Source organism: Rattus norvegicus, chromosome 14 (genome assembly GCF_036323735.1).
Source record: "Rattus norvegicus strain BN/NHsdMcwi chromosome 14, GRCr8, whole genome shotgun sequence".
Lineage (NCBI taxonomy): Eukaryota > Metazoa > Chordata > Mammalia > Rodentia > Muridae > Rattus > Rattus norvegicus.
Genome location: NC_086032.1, coordinates 93236676 through 93251035, shown reverse-complemented (window position 1 = coordinate 93251035; position 14360 = coordinate 93236676). Strand labels below are relative to the sequence as shown.

The window sequence follows — 14360 nt, the reverse complement described above, 5'->3', positions numbered from 1 at the left end:
ACCAGATCCGCACGCCCCAACTGCCTCTCAGCGATTTCTTTCACATGTTGTTCCCTTTAGCCTGGTAAATTAAAGTTCTAGAAACTAGTAATTTAGCAATTAGATTTACATGTTAAATTCTCAATTCATAATTCTTCCACACAATAAATTCACTGGCAATTGATAAAGATCTAAACCAACCACCTACACAAGATAAAATCGATCTAGTTCACCTAATTCTGAGCCATCCTCCTCTGTGGACTCCATCTTCATTTCTTTCTTTCCTCCTCTCTTGCACCTTACAAAACTTTCTCCCCGCCTCACTCTCTACTGCCCAATTATGTATTGCCTTGATATCAAGCTACAATAAGGATCTTGAACAAATGCCAGACCTTTCATTTTACCATCCTTGGGTTTCTTCATACATGTGACTACCAGTTCTTCATATATCTTACATGCACCATTGGCATCATGAACAGCAATCCTAATGTGACCAAACCCCTGAGGGTCTGAGTAGCCACTGTGGTAACTCTGAGTCTCGTCATCTTCAGATCTCCAGTTGTGTGTCAACTCAAGTGTGGCTTTTCTGTAGAATATCTTTGCTATCCTTTCATTCTTATCTTTGGGGATGTCATTCTTACATTGATAAACTAAGAAATAAGAGTGAAAACTTCATAGTAGGAAAATCAAACTTCTGGAGTCAAGTCAGTCCCAGAATCCTCCTATGAAAACTCAGGGACTCCGGATCACTAACTCTTAGCATCGTTTGTTGCAGTAGAAAATGCTTGGTGTTGGAGACTCAATCAGAGCAGCAGCTGAGGGTCTCCTCATCTGTGAGACTGCTGGATGAGAGTTGTGGCTCTGTGTTGGCAGCCCTTTAGGATCACAGATCAGCTCTGCTAGCAAAGAGAGCCACACCTGCATTTTACTTTTTAACACAGAATCTGTTCACCGAATACGGGTATGCTGTTTCCACTCTAGTGGCTGGCCAAGGAGCCACTAGGACTCTCTTGTCTCTCCCCATTTCCAGACCATCACAGTCATTACAGACATGGATGACACTGTCTAACTTCTACAAGTGTCTGGGGATCTTAAATAAAATCCTCAAGTTTGAAAAAGAAACACGATAGTCACTAAACCATCTCATCAGCCTCACCCTACTTATTCATTTTATTTATTTATTCGTTTATTTTTGTACAATTGTTTTAAAGTTTGGAGTCATGGCTGAGGTCACAAAGGGATGAAAGAAAGAGACTGAGGCCAAAGAGAGATGAGAAAGAGGAAAAAATTGAAGAAATGAAGGAATGCATACCAAATTTGAGGTGTATTGGCTGTTTTTGTGTGTTAACTTGACACAAGCTGGAGTTATCACAGAGAAAGGAGCCTCCCTTGAGGAAATGCCTGCATGAGATCTCAATTAGTGATCAAAGGTGGGAGGGCCCATTGTGGGTGTGCCATCCCTGGGCTAATAATCTTAGGTTCCATAAAAAAGCAAAGCTGAGCAAGCCAGTGGGGGCAAGCCAGTAAGTAACATCTCTCCATGGCCTCTGCGTCAGCCCCTGCTCCTGTCCTGCTTGCGTTCCAGTTCCGACTCCGTTTGGTGATGAACAGTAATGTGGAAGTGTGAGCTGAATAAACCCTTTCCTCCCCAACTTGCTTCTTGGTCATGATGTTTGTGCAGGAATAGAAACCCTGACTAATACAGCTGGATAAAACCAAGTTATTTGAAGTTCAAGAGCTTTGCAATTTGCATACAAGTGTAAAGTCAACCTTGAAGGCAAGTGGATATTAATAATTCAGCATTGTGAAGAATTATTAAAGATAAAGGTTAACTCACTAATGCTTAGTAGAATGTTAGTCATTGAGGAGAATATGTGTGTCTACACAACATTGCTTAATTCATACTCTTAGAATCAAAGTCCAAGAAAATGAAAATTATGTCCTCGTGTGTATATTTGGAAACTTTAAACATTGTTACCAAAAACACCCAAAAGAATAAACAAAACCAAACAAAACCAAAAACAAACATCAATGAAAACAGTGTTTCAAATGAAATGAGCTAAATAAAAAATAAACATGGATTTTCATCTCATTTTCCTTTGTTCTTTTTGTTCTTTTCATTATAAGACATTGAAAAGTAATGCAAGAACTCACGGAGATTCCATAATTACATGAGTCTTTCTATACCCAACTTTGTTCTCTCAAACCACAAAACTCTGAGAAAGCAAATGATGTGACACTGGCCATCTCACTTCACATAAAATTATTTATCCAAAAAGAGGAATAGATTTTTTTTACCCAGCTCTTATTCAAGCATTCCTGAGAGAACTGAGTTTGGCTCCCTATTGATGAGCCTGTACACCTCTGACACTGTCGCTCATACTGATATAAGTAGATACCGCTATTTTCTTTTCTTCTATAGAGTCAATATATAAAGGAAAGAGAAACAAATGAAACAAGAAGATTCATGCATCAGTTCAGGATGCATGAATTAAATTGAAAACAGTTCCTTTAATACCCCATTGGTTAAGGCTAAAGCTGGGGGGAGGGGCTGCCGGGTCTCATGGCTAATAGCCTATGTCTAACTAAATGTCTAACACAGAAGATATTTAGAATACTAATTGGATAACTTCCACACAGTATAGAGACAAAGTATATAAGAAGAAATTAAACCTGAGCAAGAAATGTCTACTTGTGCTATACATCACGTGTATATTGCTTCATCTGGTCCTCGTTCATGTACTGATATCATTCTTCACATAATTCAATGTGTTCCAAACATCAGACATTACTATTTCCATGTGACTTTTGGTATACAATTATTTTGGTACTCCATTAGTCTTTTACATCTATAAATACACTTTTCAGTCTTCTGACATTTTCCTCTGAACATTTTTGTCAAAGGCCTTGTTGCCTCGATATTTAGCTGGACATAGATGATACTCTATTTTTAATCCACCAAACACAAGCACATATCTATGTACACATATATTAAACAAAGCGGACTCTATAACACAAAGCAGCTGTGGGCTCACTTCCCAGGATGTCAAAAAGTTAAAAACAATGTATACATATATGTAATATATATTGGATTTCTCATAATAAAGTGCTTTACATGTAACAACTAAGTCATTTCCTACTTCTGTTAATTCCTGCTCATATATTGTTTGGATTCTGAAGTTTTTTGATTACTCACTTGCCATGCAGTTACTTAGAGCTAATTATAAATACTATGTAAAGTGTTTATAAATCTTCCTCCTATTTCAAGCTTTCTTTCTAATCTCATTCAAATGTATCCTCATGAGTCGATTAAGATAAATTGTTTATTTGTAGGGTGATAAAGTACATTTAGTTTATGAAGTAGTGGGGGAAGGGGAAATGGAAAAGTTCAACTGATAGAAATGGTTTCTGTGTACAATAAGTTAAATATTATGGAAATAGTGCTGATGATTTGTAATGATGTAACCATAATCAATACCACTGAATTGCATATTGAAAAAAGAAAACATATTTATTTATATTTTTGTTTATATAACCTATAAATTAGTAAGTTCCATGAAAGGAAAAGTACAGAAAATTCCTCTGCTTAGGTTTGTGTGAGGTTGATAGACATGTAACTGTGCCCCAGGATTATGTTATAGATAAGAAAATTTTTTTCTCCCTCCTCCTCCAAATAGTGTTAAGATCTCCCACCTTTTCTTTCTCTATGAGCACAGTGCCCTTTGTTTCTAAAACATCCTCTAGGGATCCACTTCCATGTCTCCTAGATGGATAATGAGAGAGAGAGAGAGAGAGAGAGAGAGAAAGAGAGAGAGAGAGAGAGAGAGAGAGAGAGAGAGAGAGAGAGAGAGAGAGAGAGAGAGAAACTGCTTTAGAATGAAAGCTCAGGCTTCATGTAACCTCTGTGAGCGACATAAGGACAACCTGAACAGCTCTGGGACCTGTGTAAGATCTGATTCAGTAAACATTACATCTGCATATATGCCCATGGGTTTTCTCTACATAAATACGGGGTTCAATCTGTAACATGTAAACTATATCCTTTGCTAGGCACGGTTCTACATTTTCAAGTGTGTTGTTTATAGGAAACATGGAATGACTTAGTTATCAATTAACAGTATCCAAACTAAAGAGAGTAACCTGTAATGATAAAATTGAGGAAGGATTAAAATCTAAGTTACCCACCCATGAGAAGAGACTGGATTTTCTGGTTACTGACATTTCTTTAAAATTCTCTATCAGCGTGATTCCAAATTGGATTCCAAAATATCTGTGCAAAGAAACTTGAAGGAGATATGATGGCACATTTTCCCTTAAAGTGTATGTTTCTATTTGATATTTTATTTTTATTTTCTGTTGTGCTACAAAGAAAAACCTAGGTTTCATATAAAGAAATACACAAAGTAAAAGTAATTCAGCAAGCCAATTCTGGTTTTGTAAATTTTGAGCCAAGACCAAAACTTGTCTAGCACCACTCTTGACCAATATAGTAGTCATCTTTTCTTACTATTCTAGATGGTGACTGAGTCTCATCTTTTGATGGGCATTTGTCTTCAAACCCTAATGCTATATAATTTGGGTTATATATCAGTATATAACTTGGGTCAGATCAGGAAATAGGGGTTCTTGCTGGCCTTTCCACCTTAGAAGAAAAAAAATTTTTAGGTACCTTTGATAGGAAAACAAACAGCAAACAAACAAGCAAAATTTCGCTGTGTGAAACAGTTAGAGAGATTAGATTCTATTTATATCAAATCAAATAGAGCAAATGTAAAAAACAATTTACCATCATTTATGATAAAATGATCTTTGCTGTTTATAAGAAAATATTTTAGGAGGAAACCTATTATACATTTTAGGTCACAAGTGCCTGCTAATGGGAATTCACTCTCAGTATTATTAATGTTTGGCATTTAGGGAAAATGAAGTAAAAGTATTAGAAACACAAACAGCAACTCCTGTGAGATGAGATGAAAATCAAGCCCATTCTCTCTCCAATCAGAACATGGAGTGACTTAATTAGAAATTGATAGTATTCAATCTACATTAAGTTACTGTGAAGTGGATTAACTTGTAATGATAAAAAGGAGGCAACGATTAAAAGTCTAAATGATGTGGTAGAACTCACTGGATAACATATGCATCTTTCACATAGGAGTTTAGTAAAAAGGTCACTGAGAGAGCCAAGAGTTTTTCTAATTCTCTACCTTTACAGAAATTAAGGATTCTGCATTTTGAGCTTTAATTTCTCTTTCTTTCTTTCTTTCTTTCTTTCTTTCTTTCTTTCTTTCTTTCTTTCTTTTGTTCGTTTGTTCTTTCTTTCTCTCTCTCTTTCTTTCTTCCTTCCTTCCTTCCTCCCTTCCTTCCTCCATTTTTTTCTTTCTTTTTAAATAAAAAGAAATACTCCACAGTTGTAGAGATTGTAGAAACTATGTTCTTCACAAACACTGTGTGAAGACGGCATTCTGGTGAAGATGGCAAACATGGCGTTCTGGCATGTTCCGTGACATGTCACATAAGATTAAATGTGCCATTTTCCACTTATGATGTCTTATTGGTGAGGGGATAGGAGGAGATTCCTTGATAGACAGTCAGACAGCCAGACAGAATGGCCATTATTGGTTCATAAAGATGGTAAGCTTCCAAGTTTGCAGGCTATTTCTTCCCTCTGGACAAAAGCCTGGCATCTTAAGACAAGTGCTTGTGGTCTGTCCTCCCAACAGACCCCGTGGTGAGGGATTGGCTCAATAATTCAAGGCCATTTCAGTAAATGTTTATTAAACAGTTGTGGGGCAATCATCCATGCTGTCTTTCTTCAAACTGACCTTCCCTATATAAGGGAAGTAAGTCCATTCAACCCTCAAGAGGAGAATAGATTTTAGCTTCCTAATTGCCCCCTGTGTCTTTGCAGAGGGTCTCTTTTACCTTGTATCTGTAGCAAGTCTTTGTTTCCTCACCCTAATACATTCATGTTTTCAACTGCTGATTCTGCCTGGTCCTATTAGTAGTGTTCAAAAATTCTCTCCTGATTCTCTAGTACAAGATTTTTTTTTCCTGCTTTTAGCTTTTCAACAGTCAGAGAAAACAAACCTTATCAGACACCTAGTTAATATTGGCAGGTAAGAAGTCGGATATTTGAAGCCTTTCTGACTTCATGTATTTCAATAATTCAGTCTAAAGTTCTAGTACACACCTTCCAAAGTGAATTTTGTGGCTTATGTCCTTTATAGTCCTCTCATATCCATATTGCATGCTACCTTCCCACTTTAAAAAAACTGATTGTTTTTAATGTCTAATTTTTAGGTGGTATTTTCACTTTTGTGTGATTTATTTTAGTGGTGCTAATGGTCTAAGCCTTAACATTATACCATCTAGAAAATGTCCTAACAGTGAGTTGCACCTCCAGCCCTTAGGTGATGGTTGTAGTTTGTAGTATCTTACCTTCGGTTGGTTCTTCTGTCCATTTCTGTGTTTCCTTCCTACACTGTTCATTTGTTTTCTGTTTTGTTATTTCTTTCATGCTATTTAAAACCCAATATCAAAATGCATTGAAACCTTTCTTCTTCTATCCACTGTGCCTGTTCTTGTTCTACCTTGAGGAAACTGACCCATGACGTCTATCTTTTTCTGAGCTTATCTCACGTCCTCTCCTCTTCAAGATCCTTGTAATTACCAAAGTACTTCCTTTGGAAGACCACCTTCTGCAAGCTAAAAATTCACCAATGGATAGCATAAACCAGGAAGTCGTTGCTGATCATTTCAGAAGAAAACAGATGGCTGCCAGGAAATAGCACAGCTGCTCCTCAGTAGAAAGAAAACAATAAAAAAAAAAGTTTTTTACTTTGCAATTCACAGTCCATGGATGCCCCAAAGGCATAGACTCTTAGACACTAGTGGCACTGGGTCACAGAAAGTTGGCTTTGTTTGAAATGTTACCTTAGTGAGCTGTTTCTTCTAAGAAAAGGCCAGTTCCTTCAGTCTTAGATTTCCTTTTATAAATAATTCATGAGCTTTTTTGAAGAGCTTCCTCCTTCCTCCAATTTCCCCTGTTCTCAATATGCTGTGTTAGTTTGCTGTGTTTGCTACAGTTGAAGTTTTAGATTTTCATTTCAACCTGTCTTTGACTCAGTGGGTCTATGAGCAGCAGCTTACAAGTTTGAGTGGCCAGTACTTATTTTGGAGGTTGAGGCTGTGCCAAAATCTAAAGGTAATGGTACACAGAACTGTGCCAACTAACTAATGACCGCTTCTGATTTCTCCTGATCTCATCCATCTCATACCCTTTTCCACCATCGGCCTCCTGGAGCCATTTTCATTTTAACTGCCTCTTATTCCGGATCGTTCAGTAATTGCCTGGGAATAGCTGTCTTTACATTGGTTTATATCTTTGAATCTGAACCTTCTTGTATGCCTCCTTTCTTTGCTTTTTTAACTCACAAGTAGTGAAAACACTGGCTTGTGCATAGGTAACAGCAGAGGCAAACAAAGCTTGGCTAATATTTAATAGAGATACCTTTTCTTGTCCATTTTTAAGTCAAAGTGTACAAGTAAATAACTGGCACTCTTATGCATTAGACAAAGTTAGCTTTGAAAGCTAGCAAGTCACTTATTCCCTGTATCAGACAAAGCTCAACTGGATATGGTAAACTTTTATAGACATGTCCATGCCAGGAAAGGTTGATCATTTCCTCCTCCTTTGAGCAGTGTCATCAAGTCTCTGGCCACATTTGGCTTGCTGTCAAGAGCAATACAGATGCTACAGATAAACATAAATAGTACCTTACACATGAGGAATCATTATGGGAAGCTGCCCCAGTTTCTTGCTTATTGTTTTCACGGCTTTACAGAAACTCCTGGTTTTATAGTCCTTGTTTCTGACCAGTGACGATAGTTTAAATCCTAGGGACACAGCAGCTCAGAAGGCTCTTAAAGCTCTTGCTCCAAGCAAGCAGCAATTGATGCCAGAACTGACACCTTTCAGGATGGAATGAAGAGGCTTATGTGGAGAGAACAATGTTTACTAGGATCGTGAAGTATTCATTGGAACCATGAAACAAAGAAGCTTGAGACAGAAAAAAAAAATGAACTGGTACAAACAGAAAGGAATGTCATTCAATACTTACCTAAATGAATCGGAAAAAAATTTGAAGGAAAAATGAAGGTATGACTGCAATAAATAGACTCACTGCAAAGCATGACAGTGACACAAGCATCCGTTCCACACTGTTACATTGTGTCCATCGCCTGTAGAATGATGATATTGAGGAGAGCTGCACATGCTGGAGATTAAGCACATATATGAAATTGCTAGTTTCTACTCTTTAAATAAAGGCATTTCTTAAATTAGGTGTTCAATGTACTTTTTAGCATATAGGGTTTCCTTCCCTTTCTCATTTTTTGGGTTCTACCACTAACATTCTCCCTTAACTCCCTGCCTCTCAGTTTTGCTGCTGTACTCTTTAACTCAAGTATTCTCTCTTCTACTTTGTTCTTGTTTCCCAGACCACCCACTCCCTTGAAGCTTTTTCCACGAACCATAAGGGCCACTTTCCCCCCCTGATCTTTGCCCACATTTACTCCCTATGCATTCATATTTAAAGATGGGGGGGTGGATTAACATTGGAACTTTCTTTAAAAGAAAACACAATAATTGTTTTCCCCAGTTTATGATACATTCATTAAAATAATCTTTTCTGCCTCCTGTGGTGACACATGCCCAAATTAGATTAATCACATTAAACATTATTATATATTACTTTCTTTTTTGGATAACTTAGATTTCTGGATAGTCTGAGAATCCCCATAGATGGCAGCTGACTTTCCTACCCTCCGGCCCTATACTCATAGGGATCTAATAAGAGAGACAAAGTTTTGTAAGCTATAGGACTCATTTGTTTAGGGTAGGTTTTTGTTCTGTGTTAGTGGAAGAACAAAAATGACTCTGTAGTGGTGGAGGAAGAATTGAAGTTAATACAGAGTGAAGCATAATCAGAAACTCATGGAGGGTAATTTACATCCAGGAGTTCCTTCTGCATTAATCTTCCTAAGTTACATTGAAACAGACAATTGAAGATGATAGATTAAGCATAATATACCAGAACCTGACTCTTGTCTCTCTCCAGCAATCCTTTTTAAATTACTGGGTAATTGTAATTTTACAGTGTGAGATTTCATAAGAATTTATTTTAAGAGTAACTGCTAATGAAACTTAAGAAAATTAGATTCACAAGTTAGAGTTAATACTTAAACTTGCAGTATTATACCCTGCTGGGTTAAAAATGATTTGGTTAAGGCTGGTGAGAAAACATTTTATCTTATCTGTCTTTCCACATAAAGTTATGAGTTCTAATAAATACAAATACTTTTTTTAAACTTATTTTTGTTCTTAAATGTATGTTCATATAAATATCAATGTGGTGATGAATAATTTTGAATGACTCAGATTATACAACATTCAGAGAGATGATATTTAAGGCTATTAAGTTTTAAAATAGAGGCCATTTAAGAAAACAGACACTTCTTTATAAACCAGCATCGACTTGAAACCTTGGACTGCATGCAGCAAGATTTGGCTATGTAGGAAGTTCCTTGATGATTTCCTTGTTAAAAAAAATAAAATCACAGAGTATGATTGTATGTCCATTCTTCTGTGCGTAGAAATTATAAAGCGTTTTTATGTACTCCTATTATCAGAAAAATATCAATTTGAGCAATTTTTTCTGATATAGACACAGCTCAAACACATCACCACTTCAAAAGGCAGTGTACTGGAGAATGATCCTTTGTGTGGAAATGCTAAGCATAAAAATAAACTCAACTACCACATAGTTTCAAATGATAAAATATTAATGTCTAGTAAGCAAATGGAGAGACATTTCAATCTCATTCACCAACAAAAACATCCAGGTGAAAACTGCATTGAGATTTCATCTCCTTATCTTCGTTCAGAATTGTAGTCATTGAGAAAACAAAACAAATGCTGGTGAGGGCAAGGATGGAGAAGGAGACCTCCTACACTGTGCATTGGGGAGTAAACTATTCCAGCTACTGTGGAAGCCAAGATTTCCATAAAAAATGCTATCTACCGCTTGACCTAATTCCTGGATTTCACTAGCTGAACATCCCAGAGACACCTGCTCGTCAGTAAACACTGAATCCACTTCAGCACGATTATTCACAATAGCTAGGTTATAGAACCAACGTAGGTGTCTAATGGCAAAGGAACAGATAGGGAAAATATGATATATAAAATGGAGTATATAGTCACAATAAAATGCTTTCCTTTTACCCATAAAAATAAAATTATATCATTTATAGGAAAGTGAATGCTGTTCAAAATAAAAGTATTAGTTAAATTAAGATGTACAATACCACATATGACTATATAGCATAAAGGATTAGGTGGAAGAATTAAGCAGAACTTACTGGAATGAGAGGTGCAAGAAAGGGAACAGGAAGATTTCTAGGAGGGACATTTTCAGTATAGATTTATATGACGGTGTCCTCATGCAATATACTACTACTGTGCACAATAACTAGGTACAAAGAAAAACTTCAATTTCATACTTGCTCCAGTAATTAAAAAAAAAAAAACAGGTGAATGACCACAGGTTGTTTCTCTAATTCCTAATTCAAGGATCCTCGGGTGAAAATTCTAATCCCTTTCAATAAGTTAAGCACATCAAAACTTCCATAATGACTCAGAATATGGGAAAGATCTGGGCAGGTGGGAGCAACAGTCACATTTTCTGCTTTAGTAAATGATATTGTACATTTTTTTCTTTGTGCTTAGACCCAGCATTGAAACCTGAAAATTACAATGAGTTCACACTGTGTCTAACGTTTCTGGTAGTAGTAGAATTTTGTATCTCCAAAACAACTCCCTCTAATAATCATATCTGCTTGCAAAAAAGAATCAGAGGTTTTTCAGAGTGAGGAACTTCATTGTAAGTGGATATTGGATGAACAAACACGAATCTAGTGAGCTAAGAAAAGAGGTACAACTTCTGCCCTTAAATGAAGCTCAGAGGAGATCCAATGTTCTTTGTGGAGTAAAGGATTTATTTTGGCCATTATACTTTATTTCGGCTACATGTGGTTTAAAGTAGTAATAAAGAAGAAAGAATGCCAGAATTTTGATATAAAATATCTCCAAATGGCTGATATATTTAAAGCTGGTCTTTTTTCTATGGGAAGCAGTAACGCACATGAAGGTGGAGCCTAGATGAAGTAAGTTCGCTTACTGGGGTCACACCTGGAAGAGGTTACTGGAAACCCACCCCTTCCTTTCAGTCATTGCTTCCAGACTGACATAGAATGAACAGGCCCATCCACAGCACACCCTTCTTCTGACGTTTGTGTTGCCACAGATTGAAAGTAATAGGCTAATAACCATAGACTTAATCCATGATACCAACTCACACTAATTCTCTCTCTCTCTCTCTCTCTCTCTCTCTCTCTCTCTCTCTCTCTCTCTCTCTCTCTCTCTCTCTCCTCTCTCTCTCTGAATCTCAGTTAGAAATATACAAATGTGGACCATAAACGCAGACTTACATGTCCAATAAAGAGAGATGGATTACTACAATGCATAGAGGCCGATGAAGGCTATGTGGAAACTCATATGCACACATACTTCTCTTTCCATTCTTTTGCTTAATGCTTTCACTTAAATCCTGTGAAGATTTGTTTTTAATACTAGTCCCTTTATTATGTCTCCAAATGTAATTCTAAAGGACCAGCTAATCAGTGTTTATTTCTCCTGTTCTTTATTTCCCTTTAGATCTTATTCTTTCTCCTTCCCTCTCTCTATACATACCTCTTCTATCTCAGCTAACAGTTTTATAGACACATTGTAAATCAATCATTTCAAGTTCAACTTGTACCATTCATATCTGGAAGGCTGACATTTAATACTTGCTCTGGACCCAAACATCAAATTGGGTGCTCCATATTAAAATGACTAACTTACCAACAAATCTTGAACATTGTCAAGAAACTTGCCTGCAATAGGAGAGCCATGCATATAGGGACAGGGCTGGACCCTGACCCCAAGTTCCCATCAAACTTAGAAAGCTCTTAATAACATTGGCAATCAGGAACACCTTCTTGCTGCACAGATAAAGATAGCTAAGGGACGGAGACTTAGAATGTCCTTGCTGAGTTCTCTGCAAGCACAGTGACATTCTTCTGTATTCCCAGCATCTCATGGAGAGAATATCTAGAACCCACAGATGCCCTTCCAGCCTGGAAAACAGAGTGAGATTCCCTGTCTCAAATTTAGGGCCAGTTTTCACGTTATTAAATAGTTTTAACATTTAAAATGAATACATATGAAAGTACATAGGAGAAAAATGTCACTTCAGGGCTTTCTAGAGGACAAAAATAGTTATGTTCATTGGAAAAGGGGCTAAAGCTATAAATATAATGGCAAATACAGGTCTCCAATAATTATTCAATGTCTAGGAGAAATCACCTCATCAAGGAATTTAAAAATTGCAGGACCCCAAAATTTTATGTTCAGTTTTACTGCAAAAAATGAAAACGACAAGCAAGCAAAGGCATAAAGCAGAAAACCAGTTCAGGAGCAAGATTAATGTACTTTTTCACAACAAAGAATATTAACCTCATTACTACACATGTTATCTATGTGTGTTGAAAGGATACATATAGAACCAGCAGAAAATTCAACCCAGAATTTGTCAGCCAAGATCTTTTCAATGGGCTCCACATATATAAAGTCAACCAAGTTTTGTGAAGGACTGAGAACATCTCAAGAAGAAATTTCTTACCAAAGAGGAGAGACAAGAAAGTAGGTATCTGCTCCATGGGAAGCAGTTTAATATATTGTCCTGTATTTCCTGCCAACCCAGGAAGCTGAGTCTACTGATAATGTCATGGCCACAACCTCATCTGTTCTCTGGGTTTAAAAAGAAGCTTTATCAGCCTAAGCAAGTGTGATACAGTGGACAGCTTAGAAAGGGAATGTTTGTCAGGTGATTCGTGTGAATTAGAAAGAATTTGATTGTCAGACCCCTTAGTAAGCACATTCATGCTTGATAAGGTAGAAGAAAATGTTTGTCAGTAAAAAATAATGAACTAACTTGACACTAAAGGGAAGCATCCAGGAAGTCTTACTAAAACATATCATTTTAGAGTATAACTTTTTTTATTTTATTTAATTTTAGTTTTTTACTTCTTCACTTTGCAACTTACTCACTGACCCCCCCCCCCCCACAAGTCACTTTCTCCCACAACACTTCCTCCTCCACATTCCCCTTTTCCACTGGGTGGGTAGGGGCCCCTGGTTATCACCTTTCACCCTGGCACTTCAAGTATCTGCAAGGCTAAGTGCTTTCCTTCCACTGAGGCCATACTAGGCAGCCCAGTTAGTAGAACATATCCCACATATAGGCAACAGCTTTTGGGATAGCCCTGGCTCAGGTTGTTCATGATTCACATGAAAGCCAAGCTGCATATCTGCTACATATGAGTGGGAAGGCCTAGGTCCAGTCCATTCATGTACTTTGGTGGGTGATTCAGAGTGTGAGAGCCAAAAGCATCTTGGTTAGTTGACTCTCTGAGTCTTGCTGTTGAGCTCTTATCCTCTGTGGTATCCATAAGCCCTCTCCTATATTTCTCATTAAGAAATCCCTAAGGTCCATCAACTGTTTGGCTGTGGGTTTCTGTATCTGTCTGAGTCAGCTCCTGGGTGAATCCTCTCAGAGGACAGCATGCTCTTCTCTGCAAGCATAATAGAGCATTATTTGTAATGTTAAGGATTGGTGTTTGCCCATGGCATGGATCTCAAGTTGGGCCAGCTATTGCTTGGCCATGCCCTCAGTCACATTCTGTATCCTCCCCATGCCTACATTACTTGTAGACCAGAAAAAAATGTGGTTGAAACTTTTACAGGTGGGTTGGTGACTCTACTTTCCACTGAGGTTTCTGTCTGAATACAGAAAGTAGACAATTCAAGTTTCATATCTCTAATGTACTGAGTCACAGCTAAGACCACCCCCATTGAATCTTGGGTACTTCCCTGGTGCAGGGCCATGCCTAGTTGTGGGCATACCCTCCCCTTTTCACCTCTGTCAGTTGCAGATTTGCATTCATATTCATAGCCATCTAGGCACCTCTCCTGTTCTTCTCCAAACCTTATCCACAGTCCCCCATTCCCTTCCCTACTCCCCTCTTCTCCCAGTTTCTTCCTTCTACCTTCCTCTTGACTCTCTTATTCCCTTTCTTCATCACTTAAGCCTTCCTTCTTGTTTGGCTTCTTTGAGTCAGTGGAATATAATATATTACCTATATTTTATAGCTAATATCCACTTATAAGTGACTACATCCCAGGAATTCCTTTTGGGACTGGGTTACCTCACTCA

At 37.5% G+C, this 14360-nt stretch overlaps 1 pseudogene; it reads right to left on the bottom strand.

The window, feature by feature from the left end:
- Positions 1-306: 306 nt before the first annotated feature.
- Glo1-ps2 (glyoxalase 1, pseudogene 2) lies at positions 307-6443 on the bottom strand (annotated as a pseudogene).
- Positions 6444-14360: the final 7917 nt, after the last annotated feature.